At 44.2% G+C, this 13,340-nt stretch overlaps 1 protein-coding gene across 1 annotated transcript in view; it reads left to right on the top strand.

The window, feature by feature from the left end:
• The window catches only part of RFWD2 (ring finger and WD repeat domain 2), a 202,417-nt gene that overhangs the window by 15,381 nt on the left and 173,696 nt on the right, over positions 1–13,340 (top strand). The window lies entirely within an intron of this gene.

The following is a 13,340-nucleotide window of genomic DNA, read 5'->3' as shown; positions in this document are numbered from 1 at the left end:
CTGTTGACACGACGTCCGTTTTGTGTGCTGACCGGCTCCGTACGCTGCTGCACTCAAAATGCACCCCAATGTATCCCTATGTGTTTTATGGGCTCCAGTTCTCACGTGCGCAGTTCGTTCAGCTTACGACAGAAAAATTACTGCATGTCACATTTTGTCAGGTCCGGAAACGGTCAGGAAACGCAAATGCGTCCAAAACGCATCAAAAACGCACTGCACTGCAGCTAACATACTAACAGCCCCACTTCAGCAAAAATGTTTTTTTTCTTCTGGAACGCTTAAAAAACGTGGCAAAAACGCACTGCATCAGTCTGCAGATCAGCACCTGATCAGGACCTGATATCATGTGAACAGGCCCTTAACATTTGTTTTGCTGTGTGTGCTCCTGTTCAGAAGATTTCACCTCACTTTCTGTCCCTGTGACAATTGGATTTTGAAAATTGGAAACAAGGATTGGTGATGAAGCTTCAGTGGAGACTCCTTTTTCCCATGACAACCCTTACAGGAGTGAATTTCCCTTCCTAGGGGTAGGTTTTCCTCTCACTTCCTGTTGTCTCAAGGACAGGAAGTGAGACTAAATCTTTCTAATAAGGCTACAGACAGCAGTAAAAAAGCTCAGTGACCCGGAAGAAGAGGAGGGCACCTTCCGTCTGCACAGCTAATAAGAGCCAACTTCCTGTAATGTATGTACAGTACTACGATCCAGACCCAAACAGGCGGGCACTCCTTGTTGCCACGAGCGCGATAGCATTACAACTACCCCTGCTGTACAGTAATAGCCTCCGTTTGTAAGTACGAGTCGGATGTATGTAATTCGGGGACTGCCCGTAATGCTAAAATAAGGAAAATATACTGACCTGATCCTCAACCCTGCCTGGCTGCTAGAACAGCCCCCCGAAACCTCTTCTCCAGTGGTCTTAAGGATCTGTGAACGTCTAATGCAACTGCATTAGGTGTGAGAAATCTGAGGGACATTCCACTGCCAGAGTGCGTGTGGGGATTGTGAGAGACAAAAGTCAGGCGAGTGTATCTTTATATCTAACCCCTTCATGACTGACGTCGCCAGCATCGGGACTCTGTTTAAACTTGTAAAGCAGACTCTCGGCTTTACAGCAGAAGCGATTCTTCTGTTACCTGTCGCCAGATCGCTTCTGTGTCCCGAAGACACCTTCGTTCATCGATTCCGTAGCAGTCAAAGTAAAGTAAAAAAAAAAACAGTTTTTAAAATAAAATGTTTTTAAAGTCCCCCGCCCCCACGTAAATACGTGCTACGACGAACGTGCTACACATGTTGGGTATCGCCGCGCACGCCGGAGTGAGAGCAATAATTCTAGGGCCAGTATTTTGGGGTATCTCTAAATTGATGACCTGTGGGGGCTTTTAAAGTGTCTTCTATGGATTTTTGGGGTACGGCAGTTTTTCGCCGTTTCACGGACGCACACAATTTGTTAACTGGGCATGTTGGGTATCGTTTTACTCGCTGTAACCTCATCTTTTATATTTCATTATAACAATGGGTAGTGTGTTGTGTTTTGGGGCATTTAACTAAATTTGTCACTAAATTTTGGGGGTTTAATAAGGAGTTGCGCTAATATTGCGCAACATAAAAATTTGCAACTACCACCTTTTTTTTTCTATAGTGTCTTGACATTCAGAAAATATATAATGTTGGGGGGTTTTAAGTAATTTTCAGGCCTAAAATGAAAAAAAAAAGGCCTCATTCATGAAGGGGTTAAGCCCCTAGACCAGTGGTTCTCAACCTTTCTAAGGCCGGGACCCCTTGGTAACATTTGCCCAAGTTGTGGTGACCCCCAAAGGTAAAATTTAGGGATGACGCGGCTGCTGCAGCGACAACTGGAGGCGTGGCGGGAGAACTGACACTGCTGCGCTAGGAGAGAGCTGAGGAGGACTCTCACCTTGCACAGCGACCCACAGGTTGAGAACCACTGCCCTAGACCAAAACGAGTAGGTAACAATTGCAGTGTGGGGGTTGCCTCACTGCAAGGGTTCATTTTCCGATTGCCTGGAGTTCTTCAAAGTCATACAGTGGGGTGGGTGGGGTGTTATTTATCAAAACTGGAGCAGACAGAATCTGGAGCAGTTTCCCAGGGTAACCAATCAGCTTCTCTTCAGTTTGTTCAGTTAATGTTTGAAAATAAAAGAGAGAAGCTGATTGGTTGCTATGCACAGCTGCTCCAGATTTTGTCTGCTCCAGCTTGATGAATTCCCCTCAGTGACTCTAGTTAAACAGCTTTTATGCTTGGTGGGGTGACACCAAGCGCGTTCCAGGAGCAGAGCAGTTACAGAAGGATTTTTTTTTTTACAAAAACGGACCGGACCGCGGCAAAAAAACGTGTCAAAAACACACTGCACTGCGTGTGCAGAAACTCATGCGGATCTGGACTGCGTTTGGTGGGAAGAAGCCCTTTGTTTCTGTGAATTTGAAGCAGCGTGCCTGAGCTTGGTTTCCATGAGCAGTTTCAGCCGTCCTTTCTGTATTCACTTATCAGCTAATAAATATGCAGCAATTTGGAGTCTTGCAAATATCTGCTTCATTGCCATTCTTCCGTCCACCACATTTGTTTAGGAATTTGGGGGATGAAGCTTGCTGCATTCCATTTATTAAACCTCTTCTCAAAATGGTGATCTGAGCCAGAACGCTTCTATTTTGTGGCCTATTCAGTCACTTTATTTATTTTTTAAATCAAATTTGTTTTTCTTTAATATTTTTCACAACCAATTTTAAAATGTATCTTTTTTTTTTCTATTTTGAAGTGCAGGCCAACATTCTGAATCCCGTACTATGGGATAATTTGAATCATAAGCATTGCAAAGAGCTCCTTGGAGCACAACTGTTACAGGACACTTTGAGGCATGAAGGCCAGAGTAGGCAGCGTACTGCTTTTCTGCAGGTTTTTTTTTTATTATTATAAACAATTTCATTTTTGAAGCTTTTAAGAAAGAACTCCAGGTATTTCGTGTTTTTTTTCTTCTAACTTTTGCAGCTTGGCTACCCCCGCACTGCAAGGGTTAACTGCTCGTTTTTGCCTAGGGTCAAATTAAATGTTGTTCCCACCTGATGTTCTGAGCCAGCTGGCTCTTAAGCTGGCCATACACTTAGGGCCTGTTCACATGACGTCCGTTTTCTGTGCTGACCTGATCCGTACGCTCCTGCACTAAGGCTGGCGTACCGAATACGTTTCCGAGGGCTATCCAGCTGTAACCTAATGGATACACGCAGCAAATATGCCCCAAAGAAGCTCCTGTACTTCTTTGGGCCTTAGGGCGTTTTGCAGCGCATTCCAGCGCGCTGTAAAACGCCCAGGTGGGAACCATGGCCATAGGCATACATTGGTTTTCACATGTTGAGCGTTTTACAGAGCGTAGGAACGCGCTGCAAAAACACCCAGGGGTGAACCAGGCCTTTTTCCTCCATCTACGTTACACTGTGTGGATGGAGTAATCTCCACCTGGGCCAATCTGTTGCAGCTTTTCCATCTGACCACAGAAAATCTGCAGATAATTGTAAGGTGTATGGGCACCTTTTAGATCGGTCCCCCTCCACTGCAGTGGTCTAATGTCCCCGAGTCATCACGTTCTATACACAGTGTATAGGATGTGAGGACGCTGATGGACATACCATTGCTTTAGCTGGGGAAGTGACAGGCTGGGGGCTCAGAGGTTCGAAAGAATATAACTTTTTTTTTTGGCCCTAGGCAAAAACAAGCAGTTAAAAGAGAACTATGGGGTAAGTCTTTTTCCCCATAGTTCTCTTCAGGGTCACGGGAGGACATATACTAGCCTCCTCCCGTGACCCAAAACTCAGTATATCGCAGGCTATTGCTTGCGATATACTGTGAGCGCCGCAGCCAGGACAGATCCCGACATTACTGTCGAGATCCACCCAGTTGCATGAGTGACAGCTGGTTCTGCCTATCTAGAGGTAGAGTCAGCTGTGCCTGCCCCCTCCCTGTTCGTTGCTCAACCACTCAGCGGTGGAGGATCGGAGAGGGGAAGGGGATCGATCGATAGAGCCGACCTGCGACAGCTTCTTTGTCACAGGTCGGCTCCAACTATGAGGATGAGTGGAAATCACTCACCTCATAGTTCTCCTTTTAACCCTTGCTGTGCTGGCCCACGGCAAGGGTTAACAATTTTTCTTTTTTTCCCCAAATTACCCTTTATACGTAAACCGAAACCATTCATTTCTGTAAAGTGATCCTTTTTGGTCTGTTGAATAAAATATTACGTCGGTTTTTTTGAAAATAATATATTCAATATATTAAAAATTATATCTTGATCCTACCAGAAATCTAAAGTAAGTTAATAACTTCCTGTGCTCTTCCCTTCTGCTTACTGTTATCAGTTAGTAATAGTTTTGGTTCTTGCTATGTACCACGGAACTCCTTCCCTTATGATATAAAGATGAGGGGATGTGTTCTGTTGTCTTAACTTCCTGTCCTATGGTGACACTGTACTGTATCTTAGGAGCAGCATTGAGTGAGCGTTGTCACCCTAGGACAGGACTGGTAAGCTGCAATATGTGGGGTTTATATGGGATGATGGGAAAGTGCCATCTTTCGGCCAAAATAGCAGTGCATCCGTACTTTCTTTCCTCCCCGCTGGGCCCTGGTCTGTATTCCCCCTGACGCAGGGAGGAGAGAAACTGTCACAGGAGGTTGAGCGGTGCGGGGGAGGCGAGTGATGTGAGCAGCTGGCGTGTCACAAGAGGCCGCAGTGCCCTGCTCAATCTCCTGTGACAGATCAGGAGAGCGGCAGTGTGGGGGCGGAGACAGCAATAATTGCGGTCACTGGAGACCGGACTGAGCTCCTCCCACACCTCCCCGCTCAGCCTCTTGGGACAGATCAGGGGAGTGGTGGTGTGGGGGCGGAGACGGCAATCATTGCCATCACCGGAGGCCGGGCTGAGCTCTCCTACCACACCTTCCCTCTCAGCCTCTTGGGACAGATCAGGGGAGTGGTGGTGTGGGGGCGGAGACAGCAATCATTGCCATCACTGCAGGTCGGGCACAGCTCTCCTACCACACCTTCCTGCTCAGCTTCCTGGGACAGATCAGGGGAGTGGCGGTGTGGGGGCGGAGACAGCAATAATTGCGGTCACTGGAGACCGGACTGAGCTCTCCTCCCACACCTCCCTGCTCAGCCTCCTGGGACAGATGAGGGGAGTGGCGGTGTGGGGGCGTTGACAGCAATAATTGCGGTCACTGGAGACCGGACTGAGCTCTCCTCCCACACCTCCCCGCTCAGCCTCCTGGGACAGATCAGGGGTGTGGCGGTGTGGGGGCGGAGACAGCAATAATTGCGGTCACTGGAGACCGGACTGAGCTCTCCTCCCACACCTCCCCGCTCAGCCTCCTGGGACAGATCAGGGGTGTGGGGGCGGAGACAGCAATAATTTCGGTCACTGGAGACCGGACTGAGCTCTCCTCCCACACCTCCCCGCTCAGCCTCCTGGGACAGATCAGGGGAGGAGTCGGCTGTCAGGTGATTGAGCTCAGCCTCCGGCATTTATCTAGAAGTATGTATTTGTAGATTGTCGTTACTAAACAATTCTAAAGGTGCGTTATGTTGTTATTTTGAAGATATGGGTAAAGTTCCTCTTTTTAGGTTTAGTCAGATAGGACAAGGAGTGTTTTGTGAACAAAATGTAACTCCAGATTTTCTCCTACATACTGTCCATTGTCTCTGAAAGCTTTAGTAAGGACTTTCATGCAGAGCAAGCCATCCAGTTAGTGGCCCTCGTGATTGTCAAGGACCATACCTTAGCTTTGACCATGTCACCAGCTGCCAGAAAGCCCAGCTGCCTTTTTTTCTTCACAAAAGACAAGTATTTCACATTCTCCTTTTTTCTTTGTATGAGTCGGGCTCTTTGTGCACGTTAATCATCACACATAAATGTTAACTACACTTCTAAGGGTAATTTGAGTGGCCCTTCTGACTTTAGCATAGTGACATTTCCTGTGGAGCCTAAGCAAATCACCGATTAGTATTACTTTGTTGGCTTGAGTGGCTCTTTGAATTGATCGCTTATGTCACTGTTAAGTTTCAGGGGGTTTTGGAACACAACAATTAGCAGAAGGTGTTAGGGCAATGAATGAACTTTTGAATCTATAGCCGAGTTCAGTATGTGAATTCTCTCTGTTGATGGTGTGCACTTGATTGTTTGCATTGAGTGAGAACATTCACTTCTTCTTTCACAACATTTTAGATTTCCCTTTCTTGTTTTCTTTCTAAAGCATTTTTTTTTTTTTGTATCCTTAAATGAACTGTGAGATCCCACAGAGATGTAGTGCTGGGGTTGGAGATCCATGAGTATAGCGAAATGTAATACTGTGCGCAGCACACTGCAACACAATTCACAGTGGTAATCAAAGTCACAATGTAGCTATTAGAGGGGTTTGGCATGGTTCACAAAGTGGTGTCTATTTGGAAAGCAGTAAGGGGGTGAAAGTCCTGTATACTAGAGACATGCATTGGTAACCGGTTATAAAGAAATATACTCACTTCATTCAGTTGGCAGAAACAGTCAGCAGTGGTCTTGTAGGTGAAGAATAATTTAGATGGGCTTGGTAGGTGTACACATTCTAAGAGGCCTCATTCTCCCATTAAAGCCGCAGTAAAGTGACCGACTTACCTACCAAACTGTTCCCATCCAGGGCTGAGATCCTCCCTTTGCGGTAATTCCATCTTCGGCTCGGTTCTTTTCCAGGTGCAGCATCTTAAGCCCCTTGACTGTTCGGCATTAAGCAACTCGTGCGCACGGGGTTACTTCATTCCGACATGCTGGGTCAGAAATAGAAAAAAAAATTAAATATTAAAAAAAAACAAAACAAAAAAAAGCAGAATTGCAGAAGCTTTTATGGCAGAACAGACTGACACAGATCTGCCATAAAAAGCCTACCTATTGGAATTTTTTTTTTTTTTTTAATTTTCCTTTACCTCCACTTTATAGCAAGAATCAATATAGATATGTATAGAGATTCTAGTAATGAAGGCACACAATTTTTCAAGAAGTGTATAATTAAAGGGTTATTAAACCCTCACGTTTTTTTTTTTGCATATATCTACTGTTAGCAAGCAGTAGATGTATGCAAAAACTTTAAAAAAACCAAAACCTTTTGAAACATGTTTAAACTTACCTGTGTCTTTTCTGTGCGCTCCCATCTGAAGAGTCTGGGGCGGCCGCAAATGATCTTGGGGCGGGCGCATGCGCACTTCAGATGTTTGGCCGGGAGATGAGAAGAGACAATAAGGTAAGTCTATGGGTGCGTGCACCCGCACAGACTCCGTGGGACGTCAGAGGAGTCAGCACTGGATCGGAGACCCGTACCAGCGCTGGAGGAACATCTGAAAATGACAGTAAGGAAGATGATGATCGGATGAAGAGGCACTAACATTGGGGGAAGGGAAAAAAATATTGGGTATCGCCGCGCACGCCGGAGTGAGAGCAATAATTCTAGGGCCAGTATTTTGGGGTATCTCTAAATTGATGACCTGTGGGGGCTTTTAAAGCGTCTTCTGTGGACTTTTTGGGGTACTACAGTTTTTCGCCGTTTCACGGACGCACACAATTTGTAAACTGGGCATGTTGGGTATCGTTTTACTCGTTGTAACCTCATCTTTTATATTTCATTTAAAAAAAATTTATTTTGTTGTTGTATTTTGGGGCATTTAATTTTATCACTAAATTTTGGGGTTTAATAAGGAGTTGCGCTAATATTGCGCAACATAAAAATTTGCAACTACCACCATTATATTGTATAGGGTCTTGGCATTCCGAAAATATATAATGTGTGTGGGTTTTAAGTAATTTTCAGGCCTAAAATGTGGAATATAACATGGGTGCCAAAAATGAAAAAAAGGCCTCAGTCATGAAGGGGTTAATGTCACTTTAAGCACTTAGGAAGTGTGGGGGTGATAAAAAAAAAAAGAAAGAGTACTCCCTAGTAAATTTGCCAGGTGGCTATAAAAGCTGCTGCCTACTATCTGTAAAATAAAATGGAGCATAGAAGTAGTGAATAAAAGGTAAATATATTACCTGAGGAGTATGGGAGCTAAGTGAACCTTTTACTTTGCCCTGTATTATTAAAGGAAAGTCAAGTCTACGTTCTGCTCACTCAGTTACGTTCCCCAAGCCTCAGTAACGTAACCCCCATAATATATTTGTAATGTATGGCCTGCCCACAACCATCTCACCCTGCGCTTCATTTTGTTTAGATTCCAAGCAGAGAGCCGGGTGCATGCACCATGGTTCTGATGCCTCCTGCCAAAAAGATGAATGACATTTACCTTCTGCGCCTTGAGCTCTGTATTAGGATTTTGAACCAATTGGATTTCAGGTTGCAGTGGCTGTGGGCAGGCTCCAGAGCTTCGAGGTTGAACTTTGCATAAACTTCATTACGGGTTATTGTGGAGGTTACGTCTCCTTCAGTTTGGGAAAGTATTTTAAGGTTCAATGATAGGTGGGAAGGCTTAATGAAATTGCACTGGAGTAGAATGACATAGAGAGACAGGTAAGTCCGTTCAGTCTAATAGAACAGGCCATGCCTGCCTAATCTAGCTGAATTTTGTTTTGATAGATGCTCTGAACCATGGAAGCTGTTGGCTGGACAGATTTGCGGCGAATTTTGCAGTTAGATTGTTAGTGTCTTTTTTGCCAGCAGATATTAATAGGCAAGGCTTTTTTTAAAGGCTGTCTATGCGACTGTTTCCTGTGATTTCACAACCGTAAATACATTTTTAGACCAGAATATCAAAACAAGGTGGGTGATAATTGAATGAGTATCTTAATGCAGAGCAGCTTCATGCATTGATGAGATGCATTGTTTTTCCAAGTCTGGGAGCAGATGAAAGGAGGGATTTCTGAGCTCTCAAAACGTTTCCAGGCTTCATTGTAAAAAATTAGAATTTTTCATTCGGAAAGTGGAATTCCCTTATAAAGGAGAAGTGCCACTACAAGAAGTGCCACTACAAGAAGTGCCACTACAAGAAGTGCCACTACAAGAAGTGCCACTACAAGAAGTGCCACTACAAGAAGTGCCACTACCTAGATATCAAAGTAAACACCATAAAACTTCCATTCTTGGAGGAATTCATGCTTGAGCAAGGCGGGCTTGGCCACTGTGCACCCGCCATTCTCGGCTGCTGCTGGGAAGAAGTGGTGATATTGGGTTATGGAAGTTAGGCTTCTATTCTACTTGCAGATTACTCGTCCACAGATTTGGAGGTTTGTTAGTGCTACCACTATGCAATTTTTATATGTTGCCTTAATATCCCACTAGACCCATAATATGATCTCCTGCCGTTAGTGGAACTGCAAGTCCCATAATGTCTTGTCATTCTAGGTCTTGCCGCTCCACAATAACTGTAGATCTACATGTATTTATTCTAGAAAACCAACTAAACACCTCAAGGAACAAACAAACCTTACATGCAGGGTAGTTTGCTACAAGCTAGCAACAATCCTTGAACCCTGAAGAGATGCGTTTTCAAGGATCGCCTAAAGATGGACAGAGTAGGAGATAGGCGGACAGATTGGGTCTCCTTCTGCCATCAGTCAAAGTCTTTGGCGGAGAGGAGGGGCGTTGCCTGACGCAGGGCTGTGTGTCTGTGTTTTGTACACAGCTTCTATGGGCACGGCTGGGAACACACGCGCACAGGTGCCGTCGCAGCAGTTGCTTAGCTGATGGAGGCACCTGTTCAGGGGGCGGGAGGCAAAGCAGTATGGGCACCCACTAGAAACTGAAGTGAAGAATAATAAAAAAAAAAAAACAACAAAGTTCTGTATAAAAAGCAGTCTCCCATTTATGGAAAAAAAAATAAAGGTTTAATATCACTTTAAGGTTAAATGTAAAAGTTTGGTTTATGTATTCATGGTTCCGGATAAGCTTCCACTAAAAATCATGCCTGTAAAAGAGCATGCGTACTTGCCTTCCCTGTCACCTGTGCTGATGAACACAGCTCTGATTCTGAGAAACGGTACACTGAAGTCAGCTGGGAGACTAACGCTTGAAGGGGTGTCACTCTTCCGGGTTCTCTGCTGCTCTCACTGGTTCCTCCAGCTTTTTTCAGGCTATACTTGGACAGAGCGAGTGATATGATGGCTTAAAAGTAACTATTAAAGCAGCAGTAAAGTATTTTTTAAATGCAAAGACTGAAATTGCAATATAAGATTTGTGCATACATGCATAATGATGAATAATTGTTGCCTTTTGCATTACCCATATTTAATTTTATCCATATGCTATCTTGTTTGTTAATCAGCAATAAAGGTGATAAAGTGGAGGTACCATCCGAGAAAAGTAATATAAATCCCTCCATAGGAAGTTTTTTGATGGAACAATTGTTGTTCCTTGCAGGAACTAGGGGTATAATACAGTTGTTTCCCCACCCAATCACTTGTTTTTAAATAATGCAGTTGTCAACAAATGAGAAGGTAGAGCATAGGACGGGGATTGAGGGGAACCACACTGTTCTGTCCAGTGATGGTATCTGCCCTTTGTACCAATTTTGGAGCATAAGGACATACAAAGAGGGCCGTGTGAAAAGCTTAAGACCTCTGAACTATGAAGGTATGAAAAGCCTGTGACCTCTGGACTATGAAGGTATGAAAAGCCTGTGACCTCTGGACCATGAAGGCATGCAAAGCCTATGACCTCTGGACCATGAAGGCATGCAAAGCCTATGACCTCTGGACCATGAAGGCATGCAAAGCCTATGACCTCTGGACTATGAAGGCATGCAAAGCCTATGACCTCTGGACTAAAGGTATGCAAAGCCTATGACCTCTGGACTAAAGGTATGCAAAGCCTATGACCTCTGGACTAAAGGTATGCAAAGCCTATGACCTCTGGACTAAAGGTATGCAAAGCCTATGACCTCTGGACTAAAGGTATGCAAAGCCTATGACCTCTGGACTAAAGGTATGCAAAGCCTATGACCTCTGGACTAAAGGTATGCAAAGCCTATGACCTCTGGACTATGAAGGTATGAAAAGCCTGTGACCTCTGGACTATAAAGGTATGCAAAGCCTATGACCTCTGGACTATGAAGGTATGCAAAGCCTATGACCTCTGGACTAAAGGTATGCAAAGCCTACGGCCTCTGGACTAAAGGTATGCAAAGCCTACGGCCTCTGGACTAAAGGTATGCAAAGCCTACGGCCTCTGGACTATGAAGGTATGCAAAGCCTGTGACCTCTGGACTATGAAGGTTGCTGAGCTGAAGCCAAGGGGCCATAGTGAATCCCAGGCTTTGCACTGTCTTCATAGCAGATGGGAGACCACCTGGAAAAAGATGCATCGTTTTGCAAGCTTCCATGCATATACTATTTTTTTATATTTCAGTTTGAGTGTTACATTAAAAATAAAGCAAAAACACATTTATTCTGCTTTAATATATTCTGTTTCATGTGTACCTGTCATTGCAGCTGGTCTGAATGCAGCCAAATGAAGGCTTGTACAGACGTTTTTAGCTGCTTATTTTGTCAGTATGTAGTAGATGTATTTGTGTTTTTGGGTCATGGCCTCTGAGTTATTGTTATCATATGATGGGGCCCTTGCTCAGGAATACTTCCATTTATGACCAGCAAGGTTTTCTGTTGAAGCACCTGTGACTAGGAATTGGTGTCAATATATAGAAAATGGATATATAAATTGTTCATGCGTTACAATTAAATCTTTGTTTTGGTACAAAAAATAAAAAATCTTTGCGACGATTAGAACCAGTAATCTGCGGTGCAAAAACAAAGCTTGTCCTGATTACCTCAAATTGCTATAGTATTTTGCTGAACCATATTGGAGGAGGTAATACTCGTTCTGGCACCCCTTACAGCAGAAGAGTTAAAAATCCATTTCCCGCTTATATCTTAATGCTTCTGTGCGAAACATACATATAGTTCACAAGTTTTGTGATTCCCAAAAAAATTCTAAAAGCAAACTTAGTAAAATCATATCCAGGTGTCAGTCTGGATGCAAATCTTCGTGTATGTGCGTATTTTTTTTTTTTTAAAGACCTTTTTAAAACTAATAGCAGCTGCCTCCCTGACATTGGAGAAGTTTTATCCCTGGAATAAAGCCATGTTCTGTGAGAACACAGAGGGGGAAAGATGTTTTTGTTTTTCTGCGGCTCATCTTAAGCCCTTTGTTACTGAAGGGGCCTCATGGTGTAGTGGAGTAATGCAGTGTTGGCGGGACCGCCAGTACACTGCGAGGTCCTCTGATGGGCTTTTGCTTTTGCACTGCACTTCCAAACTCTGTTCATTGTTTAGTACTGAATGGGCCGCTTGTGTACCCTGTATCAGCACTGGGCCGTAGTATTTTTAAAGCAGCAATTTTTTTTTTGCATTTTTTATTTTGGGAGAGCTTTTATAAGTTATTCAATAGTTTTTTTAGTACCATTATAGGAAGCATTATTGAATTAAAACAGAACTATGAGGTGAGTGAAAATCATTCATCCTCAGTTCGAGCCGACGTGTGACAATGAAACTGTCACAGGTCGCCTCTATTGATCAGGAAGTGGGCAAACGCATACTGTCACTCGCTCACTTCTTGATCATCTCCCTGCAGAGAGCGGTGACAGTCGCAGCTCCCCGCAGGTATTCCTCCCTCCCCGATCCTCCAGCGCTGACCGGAGGAATGGACGGGGGAGAGGTTGGGTAAAGCTTGCTCTGCCTCCTAGATGGGAAGAGCCAACTGTCACTTGCGCAGCTGGGTGGATCTCGACAGTAATGTCGGGATCTGTCCTGGCTGCGGCGGTCGCAGTATACCGAGAGCTGTAGCCCGCGCTATACTGAGCTTTGGGTCACGTGAGAACGCTAGTATATGTCCTCCCGTGACCCTTAAGAGAACTATGGGGAAAAACACTTACCCCATAGTTCTCTTTTAAGGTAGCTGTATATGGTTAATACTTGTAACAATAGTAATCCTTGCCAGTATGAAAAACAATATTGTGCCGAGCTAATAATCATACATATCTAATAAATTGAAACATATATAAGTGAGTCACATATATGAGCCTTCAAACAAATGAGGCATAGAAAATATCTACACAAAGACAAAAAAGCAATATAGACAATAAAAAGTCTCAAGGAAAAAACAAAAGCAAACAATGGTGATTGTGCAAAAAAAATCCTTCAGATGATTCGCAGCCAATCTGCATATAACTCTCAGGTAAGGATAATCACACAATGCAGGCAGACCTTCACCTCCACCCAGTGAGTGATGACAACAAGTGAGTGCTCACCTAGGGAGGTAGACCTACAGAGCTAGGTCAAATGCGCTTTTCCCCTTCTTAATGGGGGAGGGAAGCCCATGCACAGA

Source organism: Nanorana parkeri, unplaced genomic scaffold, assembly GCF_000935625.1.
Source record: "Nanorana parkeri isolate BGI_ZX_2015 unplaced genomic scaffold, ASM93562v1 scaffold201, whole genome shotgun sequence".
NCBI classification, from domain to species: Eukaryota; Metazoa; Chordata; class Amphibia; order Anura; family Dicroglossidae; genus Nanorana; species Nanorana parkeri.
This window is presented reverse-complemented; position numbering and strand designations above follow the sequence as displayed.